Here is a 9,989-nt window from a genome sequence, read left to right on the forward strand (position 1 = left end):
CCAAGTCTCCCTCTGTATTACTCTGTCTGCTACCACCGAGGGTTCATACATCAATTATACAAATCCTTCCCCGGATTAGATCCTTCCCCGGATCAGAGTGAGAAACACTAAGTTCTCCTCTTTAGCTCAGCCTTGCTACGGCTGAGGGTGTATGTACCTCTACAACACAATTGAAACCTAAACTCCTATATCCTTCAGAGTTTGGTTAGATCCTTCCCCGGATCAGAGTGAGAAACACAATTGAAACCTAAACTCCTATATCCTTCAGAGTTTGGTTAGATCCTTCCCCGGATCAGAGTGAGAAACACTAAGTTCTCCTCTTTAGCTCAGTCATGAACACAATTTAAACCTAAACTCCTATATCCTTCAGAGTTTGGTTAATTAACTGAAAGTTTACGCTCTTTTTCCTATAGTGCCAGGCTTGCTAAAGCTGGCGGTGTGCACACCAGTTTTGTAATAACTGTGGATTCTATGCTTGCTCCCCCTTTCGCATTCTCCACCAATAATGTTGTCCCACAAACTTATACAGGATCGTTTTAGGGGTCAAGGCAAAGATGCCACATTTATTATTAATCTGTAACTATTAACAAATACCTCAATGCTTATACACATACAGTCACACACCCACCCACCCACCCACCCACCCACACCAAAATGTTCTGCAGCTGCTGGATAGTTACCAGTCCTGAGTGTAGTTTGAGTTCTCAGCTTGGGATCGTAGCTCGTGACAGCTAACTGGCCAGGAGAGCTGAGCACGAGGGGGAGCCGGGTCTCTGTCGGGCGCGCACCGATGCTCCTTGATGTTGATAGCAGAACGTTACCCAAAGTCTCTCATTTCACCCTTCCTTTTTTATAGGAGTTTTTGGATTCAAAGTCTCTAGGTCTCGCTGTGTCACGCCGCCTCTGGGTTTGACTTGATCACCCGTCAATTGCAGGCGACTGTCAGCCTGGGACCTGGCTTTGATCTTCCTTCTGTTGTTTCTTTTTAAGGTGGATGCTTCTTGCTTGAGTTAGGGCTGTTGTCTAGTTCTTCAGCCTTTGGTATTTGAACTTTATCTCATCAGGACGGGCTGGTGCTGGAGGTTGATTCTATCACCCATACATCCCTCATTCACACATCTTAACTAGACTAATAAAATTACAGCAGGGTTTGCAAAAATGAAGGTTGCAGCAAGCCCTTACAAAATGGAGTAAGCGTTTTAAAATGGGGTTTGAATTACAATATGGCACAGAAGTTACAATGTAGCAAAATGGCAAGTGTAATGAAAGTTACAATGTAGTAACAGAAGTTACAATGGTACAGTGGATAACTTAAAAACAATTTCATTCACATTGGTTCTACAGTACCAATGCTGTACTACCCTGGCAGGCGGCTGTGACGACGGGGCCCCGCAGCCCTTCCCGGGGAGCAGGGGGGGAGGTGGGCTGGGGTGCCTGGTGAGGATGTGGGGGTGCCGGAGAGTGGGGGGTTCAGGGGCTGATCCTTGGCTGCCCTGACCCAGTCGTCCCCCGCCTCCAGGTCCCAGCAGGTCCCGGCCCACGAGCTCTCCATCCATAGGCTGGGCCGGACGGCGCTCGCCCAGCACCGGGCCTTCCTCACTGTGTGCCAGGCTTCCGGCTTCCCTCTCTACAAGGTGAGACGCACACTTGGTGGAGCAATGGGGCAGGGAGCGGGGAGGTCTCCGCACAGGGCAGGAGTGAGACCCTCTTCTGGGGGGAGATGGGATGGGGGCCCTGGAGGAGGGGGTGGGGCAGGAGCACCCCCCTAGTTTATTCTGCATTAAACCTCCCTAAAGCCCCATGGGGAGTGATCTTGGGCAGGGGCGGGGAGCAAGGCCCCGGAGCACCTCCTGCCCCACATGGCTGAGCTGAAGAAGGAGCTGCTGGCCCTGCGTGCCCAGCTGGGCTACAAGAGCCAGGCGCTGGCCAGCCTGCAGCAGCGCCAGGGCTCCCCGGGGACTGACGCACAAGGTGAGATCCCCTCCATGGCTCCAGACGGACAGGGGGACGCCCCCCCACTGCCTGAGGGTCTGCAAGGGGCACGAGCCAGCCTGAGGGGCGGCAGGACCATGGCATCCACCCAGCAGCTCAGCACACCCCTCCCCCCACCCCCCAAAGCCATAACTCCTCCAGGCCTCACTGACGTCTCTTCCCCCAGCCCTGGTGCAGACCCTGCGGGAGCACGACCGGGAGCAGGCCAGAGCCCTGGGGCCACGGATCCAGCTGGTGATGGAGCAGTGCAGGCAACGCATCGAGCATTATTATTCTCTAATAAAATTTAAATCTTGATTTTTATCAGTTTAATCCTCATTTATTCATAGAATCATAGAATATCAGAGTTGGAAGGGACCTCAAGAGGTCATCTAGTCCAACCCCCTGCTCAAAGCAGGACCAATTCCCAGCTAAATCATCCCAGCCAGGGCTTTGTCAAGCAGGGCCTTAAAAACCTCCAAGGAAGGAGACTCCATCACCTCCCTAGGTAACGCATTCCAGTGTTTCACCACTCTCCTAGTGAAATAGTTTTTCCTGATATCCAACCTGGACCTCCCCCACTGCAACTTGAGACCATTGCTCCTTGTTCTGTCATCTGCCACCACTGAGAACAGCCGAGCTCCATCCTCTTTGGAACCCCCCTTCAGGTAGTTGAAGGCTGCTATCAAATCCCCCCTCATTCTTCTCTTCTGGAGACTAAACAATCCCATTTCCCTCAGCCTCTCCTCATAAGTCATGTGCTCCAGACCCCTAATCATTTTTGTTGCCCTCCGCTGGACTCTTTCCAATTCTTCCACATCCTTCTTGTAGTGTGGGGCCCAAAACTGGACACAGTATTCCAGATGAGGCCTCACCAATGTCGAATAAAGGGGAATGATCACATTCCTCGATCTGCTGGCAATGCCCCTACTTATACAGCCCAAAATGCCGTTAGCCTTCTTGGCAACAAGAGCACACTGTTGACTCATATCCAGCTTCTCGTCCACTGTGACCCCTAGGTCCTTTTCTGCAGAACTGCTACCTAGCCATTCGGTCCCTAGTCTGTAGCAGTGCATGGGATTCTTCCGTCCTAAGTGCAGGACCCCTACCCCGCTCCCCGGCTGCCGCTTCCCGAGCAGTCCGGGGAGCCATGCGGCGTGCTCAGGGAGCCCTGCGGTGTGCTGCCACCGCCCAGGACTCCAGGTGACCCCTGCCCCGCGCCTTGGCCGCTGCCCCCTGGGCAGCTAGGAGAGCCCCGCGGCGCACTTTGGCTGCCGCTGCTGGGGCCGTTGAGAGACCCCTGCCCTGCTCCTTGGCCGCTCTGGCCCGAGCGGACCCGCGGCGCGCCACAGCCGCTGCCGCCCGGGTCACTCTGGGACCCCTGCCCCGCTCCCCGGCTGCCACTGACCGAGCAGTCTGGGGAGCCCTGCGGCGTGCCCCGGCCGCCGCCCGGGACGCCGGGGGACCCCTGCCCCGCGCCCTGGCCGCTGCCCCCCAGGCAGCCCAGAGATCCACGTGGCACGCTCCGGCCGCCGCTGCCGGGGGACCCATGCCCCGGCTGCCTCTCCCAGAGCAGCCTGGGGAGCCCCGTGGCGTGCTCCAGCCGCCGCCACCCCTCGGGACGCCGGGCAACCCCAGTCCCGCTCCCCAGCCGCTGCTGCTCGACCGCCATGGGGAGCCGCACCACCTGCCCCAGCCATCGCTGCCTGAGCCCCTGGGGGTCTCCTGCACCGCGCCGCTGCCGCCTATACAGCCAGGGGACCCCCACCACCTGCCCCGGCCGCCACCGCCCGAGCGGCCGGGGGCTTCCCACCCTGTGCTCCAGCCACCAATGCACACAACGTCCGTGGAGCTCCCTGATGCGCCCCAGCAGATGAGACCCCGGCCCGCCGCCTACCAGCTGCCACAGAGTCCGAGAGAATCGCCCACCCGCCACTCGACCCTCCAGCTGCCGAACGATCCCTACGCAGTCCATCAGCCGCTTCAGCCGCCGGGAGACCTCGCAACCACCCCACTACTGCCCCAGCAGCTAGGGACCCCCCCCACACTCCTGTTGCCCCAGCCAACAAGCGACTCCCACACCGCCCAGCAGCAGCTGCACCCATTGACCACTCCACCCCCATGTCCCTCAGTCACCTCGGGAACTCTGCGCTTGCACACTAAGAAGTGGACAGTAGCCCACGAAAGCTTATGCTGCCTGCATGCAAAAAAGCAGCTGCTCATGTAGGTAAACCCACATGAGAAAAAAAAACAATACAAAACAGTCAAACAGCATGAGCACAGATAGATCCCAAAAGATTTTTTCTATTTTTTCAATAACCCTGTTCTCCCCGGAGGGAGGCGCACCACACCTGGAAGTACTGCAATACCAGGCTGATGCATGGAGTGGAAGGAGCAAGCTCCTATTCCATCTCCCTGTTCCAAAAATCTGTTTAATATAAAGTTCTCACATCGAGAACATATCAGATATTAAACTGATAAGAACAGATACTACACTTGGACCACAGCTCAGAGAGCCGAGAAGCGATACCTTTCCTCGGAACAGCGCGCTCCCCTCGCGCTCCCAGTGCTTTCTATATCAATAGGACCTACTTTCATACCTTCCTAGCTAAGTGGCAATCGCTGCCCCGAAGTGACTCCGATACACTCACTCAAAGCACCAACTCTCCACACCGAATTCTGCTCCCACACAGAGAATTCTCTCCGCCCGCTTCCTTGGGCTCAGCCCGCTGCTCTGTGTTGCCGCCAGACATTGCTGATCTGCATAACCCCGCCCACTGACGTGTGACGCCTCCCCTCGCTGTCTGCTGCTCTCCCTGCCTGCAACAGACGCGGTGCGCCACGTGCTGCCGGAGCCCCGCTCTCGGAACCAGCCCGTCGGGGCGCGTCCCTCCGCCACTGCTCCAGCCCCCGGCCCGCCCCGTCCCTGCCCTGCGCTCCCCCCACTGCTGCGCTCAGCGCAGGGAGCCGGGCAGCGAGAGCCGGGCTGGGGATCAAGGGGAGTTTTCTGGGGGCGGGGGGTGTGCAGGGGCGAGGGAATTTCCGGTCCTTAAAAGTGTGTGGGGGGGCACCAGCACCGGAACGTGGCCGCCCCCCTTCCTCCGAGCCCCCTCCCTCACGCTTCGCCTTCACCTGCAGGCCCCGCCCCCGCTCCGCCCCTTCCCCCAAGGCCCCGTCCCCACACCAGCCCTTCCCCCAAGACTCCGCCCCCACCCGTCCCTTTTCCCCAATCCCCCGCCCTCACTCGCCCCTTCCCCCCATCCCTGCTCCCGGATTGCCCCTCCCCTCTAGGGCCCGCCCCTGCACCGCCCCTTCCCCCGAGGCCCCGTCCCCGCACCAGCCCTTTCCCCAAGGCTCCGCCCTCGCGCCGCTTCTTTCCCCGAGTCCCCACGGCCACGCTGCCTTTCCTCGGAGGCCCTGCCCCTGCGCTGCCCCTGCCCCCTAATCCCCACCCCTGCACCGCCCCTTTGCATGAGGCCCCGCCCTCGCACCGCCCCTTCTCCCCAAGGCCCCGCCCTCACGTTGCCCTTTCTCCCCGAGCTCCTGCCCTTGCCCCGCCCCTTCTCCCCGAGCTTCCACCCCCCGCGCCGCTTCTTCCTCCAAGGCCCCGCCCTCGGCCCGCCCCTTCCCCCTCGGCCCCGCCCCTGCACCGCCCAGCGACCCAGGCGCAGGCAGGACCGGGGAGGCGGGAGGGCAGAAAAGGAATCCGGGCCCAGCCTCCCGTTCCCGGGTGCCCTCGGGCACATCACTCAGTCTCTCTGGGCCTCAGTTCTCCCGGCCGGGACATGGGGCTGGCGGCGCTTCCCACTCTCGCCCGAGCCTGGGAGGGGAACTACCCTGCGGATTAGGAAGATGCTCAGATACTGGGGTGATGGGGGAGGGGCGCAGGGGTAGCGTATTAGCACCATTGGTTGGTATATGGAGTCTGTTTGGAAACAAACTATTTCCCTCAAGTCATTCCCAAAACCTGTATTCAGCGATAACCTTGGAAATATTTAACAGAGCAGCGTGGTTTTTTTCCCGTGTCGCCAGCCCCCAGTTCTGCCCCATTCCTGCCACTGTGGCCCCATCTCACCTTCAGACCCTGGCTGGGCGCCTCTGGGCCGCTCATAGCAGGGGGCTGTCCAGGAGGGTGCGGGGGGGGTGGTCTCCTTGCAGCCAGGAGGGGGTGTCTGGTGGGTGCTGTCACCTCTGCCAGAGACCCCCAAGAAACTCACTAGCTTCCTCCACATGTGGGGAGGAGCTCCTACTTTCTGACGTGGGGGACGGGGAGGGGATCGAATCATGACTCTGAAGTGGCAGGGCAACCTCCCCCCCGCCCCCGCAACCCCGCTCAGATTCCTATAGGGGGCTGGGCTGGGATCTCTAGGGAGGGAGACACAGGAAAAAACCGCTGCCATTTTGGAACCCAGGAGTCCTGGCTCCCAGTCCCCCTGCTCTAACCTCTTGACCCCCCCCCCCCTCTGCTCCCAGAGCCAGGCACAGTACCCAGGGGTCCTGGCGCCCAGCCCCCAACCCGCTCTGACCACTAGATCCCACTCCCCTCCCAGGGTGGTGCAGGGGTAACTGTGTCTGTGTCCCAGCTCGGCTAAGGGCCTTGACTGATTTTCCTGAAGTGCTTCCTTCCAAATCCATCACATCAGCACCTTCCCTTCACTGCCCACCCCCGTGTGGGGGCACCAGCACCGGGCCGGGTCGTGATGGGAAATCATCCAAGCTGGCCCTAGGGAGGTGTGTGTGTTCCTGCTGCCCCCTGCTGGAGGGGCTGAGCCCTGCTGTGTGTGTGCGTGTGAGACACTGTGTTTGTATCAGTGTCAGTGTGTTGCTGGGCTAACTGGTAGGAAATGCTTTTGCAGGACTTTGTATCCTGCAGCAGGTCACACACACACACACACAGACCACAGCTACCACACACACAAATCCACACAGCCAGTAACATGCTGACACACAAAGGGACTCACACAATCCCAGACACTCACATACGACACACTTGGGACACACATTAGCCCACCCATCAAAGAGAAACAATCACACTCCCAGCCACACACACACCAGAATATTCACAATCGTGCTCAGAGACACAACCACACACAGTTCACTCCCACTGCTCCCAACACAAGGACCTCCTGTCCCGCACAGCATGTGCCGAGGCCCGTGGAACTCACTGCCACTGGACAGCTACCAATGGGAATGGACCTTTCCAAGAGACCAACAGACATAGCCGTGGCGACGGAGGGGGATGGGCTCCCAGGGGCTGACCCGGGCTGAGACTGGGCTAAAAGCGCCCATGGGTCTCATCTAGAACGGTCTATCCAGCAGGGGGCAGTGTGACCCACACACAAACCCACCAGAAGCACCTTTCTTAGCGGGAATACTTGTGGCACTTTAGAGACTAACAAATTTATTAGAGCATAAGCTTTCGTGAGCTACTGCCCACTTCTTCGGATGCATATAGAGTGGAACATATATTGAGGAGATATATATACACACACACAGAGAGCTGACACACAAAGGGACTCACACAATCCCAGACACTCACATACGACACTCACATACGACATACAGAGAGCCGTATGTGTGTATATATATCTCCTCAATATATGTTCCACTCTATATGCATCCGAAGAAGTGGGCAGTAGCCCACGAAAGCTTATGCTCTAATAAATTTGTTAGTCTCTAAGGTGCCACAAGTACTCCTGTTCTTTTTGCGGATACAGACTAACACGGCTGCTACTCTGAAACCTTTCTTCGCGGGTCTCCCAGGCCATCCCCCACCCTGCCCCTGGTTGAGTAACAAAGGGGCGACACGGGACTCTGGGCCCTGTCGCAACCCGGCCCCACCCCCTCGCTCCCACACGCTGGCGGGTTGGGTAACTGCCGAGGGATTGCACAAGAGAGAGTCAGAGCAGGGAGAGAACCCAGGAGTCCTGGCTCGCCCCTCCCCCCTCCACTCCAAACACTAGACCTCACTCTCTTCCCAGGGCTGGGGATAAAACCCAGCAATTCCGACCACCAGCACTCCTCCCAACCACTACACCCCCCTCCTCTTTTAGGTTTTAGGCTCGCTGTCTCCTTTATCCACCAACCCCACCCCCTCCATCTGTCCATCCCTTCGCTGCAGGTTTTTGGGTTGTCGCCCCTGCTCTGCACTCCCCCAGTGTAGCCCAAGGCCTTCCCTCCCCCCAACCACCTATCCTCTCCCCCCTGGTGCTGGATCATCTGCTTGGCCCCCCACTCCCTCTCGGGGCACACTGTGCGGCGTGGCTGGGGATTGTGCAATGGCCCAGCACCAGGCAACGTAGAACGGAAACCACAGGCCCTGCCCAGCCCCGCCCCACCCGAGCTGCCCTCCAGGTGCATCTGAGCCCAGCGCCCAGCACCTGCGCCCTCCTGCGTGACAGGGGGTGAGCTGCAGCCCCCATCACATTCCACAGATGGGCGAAGGAAGGATCAGGCCAGCCAGCCCTTGTAGGATGGTGGAATCGCCACCGGGGTTGACGGTATGGGGGCTGTGACACATGGAGAAGCGGTTGTTACTGCTGCCGGCAGAGGGCAGCAGAGCATGCACATACACAAATGATTGCAAACATACACAAACACCTGCACAAATCCAGTGTCACACTAACACAATCGCTAACAGATGCAAACATGCACAAATCCAGCCAAACGAACACAAACACTTGCACAGCCACACACACACACACAACTGCCCCCCCCCACAGCTACACAAACACCCATCCAGACACAACCCCTGCAGAACCCAAGACATACAGAAACACGTGCATAAATCCATCCACACACCCACACCCACCCCCCTCCTATACACACCCCTTGGGTCACTGCGACACTTAACACTTCAGTTGGATGCGGTGCCCAGGACCGTGTCTATTCTCTGCCCCCCAGAGCCCGCAGGGGACAGATTGGGGGTGTGGCCGGGCCACCCTGCACTGTAGCTATTCCCTGTCCCCCAGGGGCCATAGGGGACGGATTGGGGGTGTGGGCGGGCCGCACTGAGCTGTGGCTATTCTCTGCCCCACGGGACCTGTAGGGGGTGGATTGGCAGCCCAGGGGGCACGATCCAATGCCAGTCAAGGGGGGATAAGAGGTGGGGAGGGGGACGAGGTTTCTGCACCACCCCGTTCCTGGCACAGGCTCCTTCGAGGATTTGCATTTCTTGGTAGTTTTCACCCCATCGCCACTTCCTGCCCAGCCCCCTCCTGCTGTGCGAGATGGTTAAGGGGGGGGATGGGAAGAACCCAGGAGTCCTGGCTCCCAGCCACAGCTGTGCTAACGTACCAGACCCCACTTTAACCCAGAGCTGGGAATGGAACCCAGGAGTCCTGACGCCCAGCTTCCCTTCCTCTAACCACTAGACCCCACTCCCGCCCTTTTCGGGAGCCAGGACACCTGGGTTCCATCCAGGCTCTGGGAGGGGAGTGGGGGCTACTGGATAGAGCAGGAGGAGCCAGGACTCCTGGGTTCTATTCTCAGTGCTGCTGTGTGACACTGGGCCTCTGTTTCTCCTCCCAACTTTTTGGGCATGGAGCCTGTAAACTCTTTGGGGCAGGGCTGTCTCTCGCTGCATCTGGCCCAACAGGGCCCTGATCTCAGCTGGGGCAGCGCCTGTCTCTGTGTCTGTGCAGCCCCCAGCATAACGGGGGCCTTGATTCTGCCCCGGTGTCTTTGGGTGCTGATGTTGTACAGATCAATAGTCCTGAATAATAAAGGCGTTGCACCGCCATTGCTATGCAAGGGCTAAATGTGATTCTTATCCCTGTGACACCCCCGTGCACCCTTCCCCCCCCGCTCCCCGATTCTCCCCCCCGAGCCCCTTGTGCCGCTGCTCTTCAACAGCAGCACAGAAAGCCACCCAGCCCTAGCGCCAAAAGAAGCAGAAGACCAAAAAAAAAAAGCTTTGCAAAAATCGGTCACACCAATAGGAAACCAGCCCCGGCGGTTAGTGACTTCACTTCCCAAAATTAGACGCACACACACACACACATACACACACACACACA

At 58.6% G+C, this 9,989-nt stretch overlaps 1 non-coding gene across 1 annotated transcript; it reads right to left on the reverse strand.

Annotated features, from left to right (window-relative positions):
* Positions 1 to 4,306: 4,306 nt before the first annotated feature.
* Positions 4,307 to 4,499, reverse strand: LOC128827583 (U2 spliceosomal RNA). Its single transcript, XR_008443002.1, has one exon. It is a non-coding gene; the product is annotated as a U2 spliceosomal RNA (small nuclear RNA).
* Between the last annotated feature and the right edge of the window lie 5,490 nt (positions 4,500 to 9,989).

This window comes from Malaclemys terrapin, chromosome 21 (assembly GCF_027887155.1).
Source record: "Malaclemys terrapin pileata isolate rMalTer1 chromosome 21, rMalTer1.hap1, whole genome shotgun sequence".
Taxonomy (NCBI): Eukaryota; Metazoa; Chordata; order Testudines; family Emydidae; genus Malaclemys; species Malaclemys terrapin.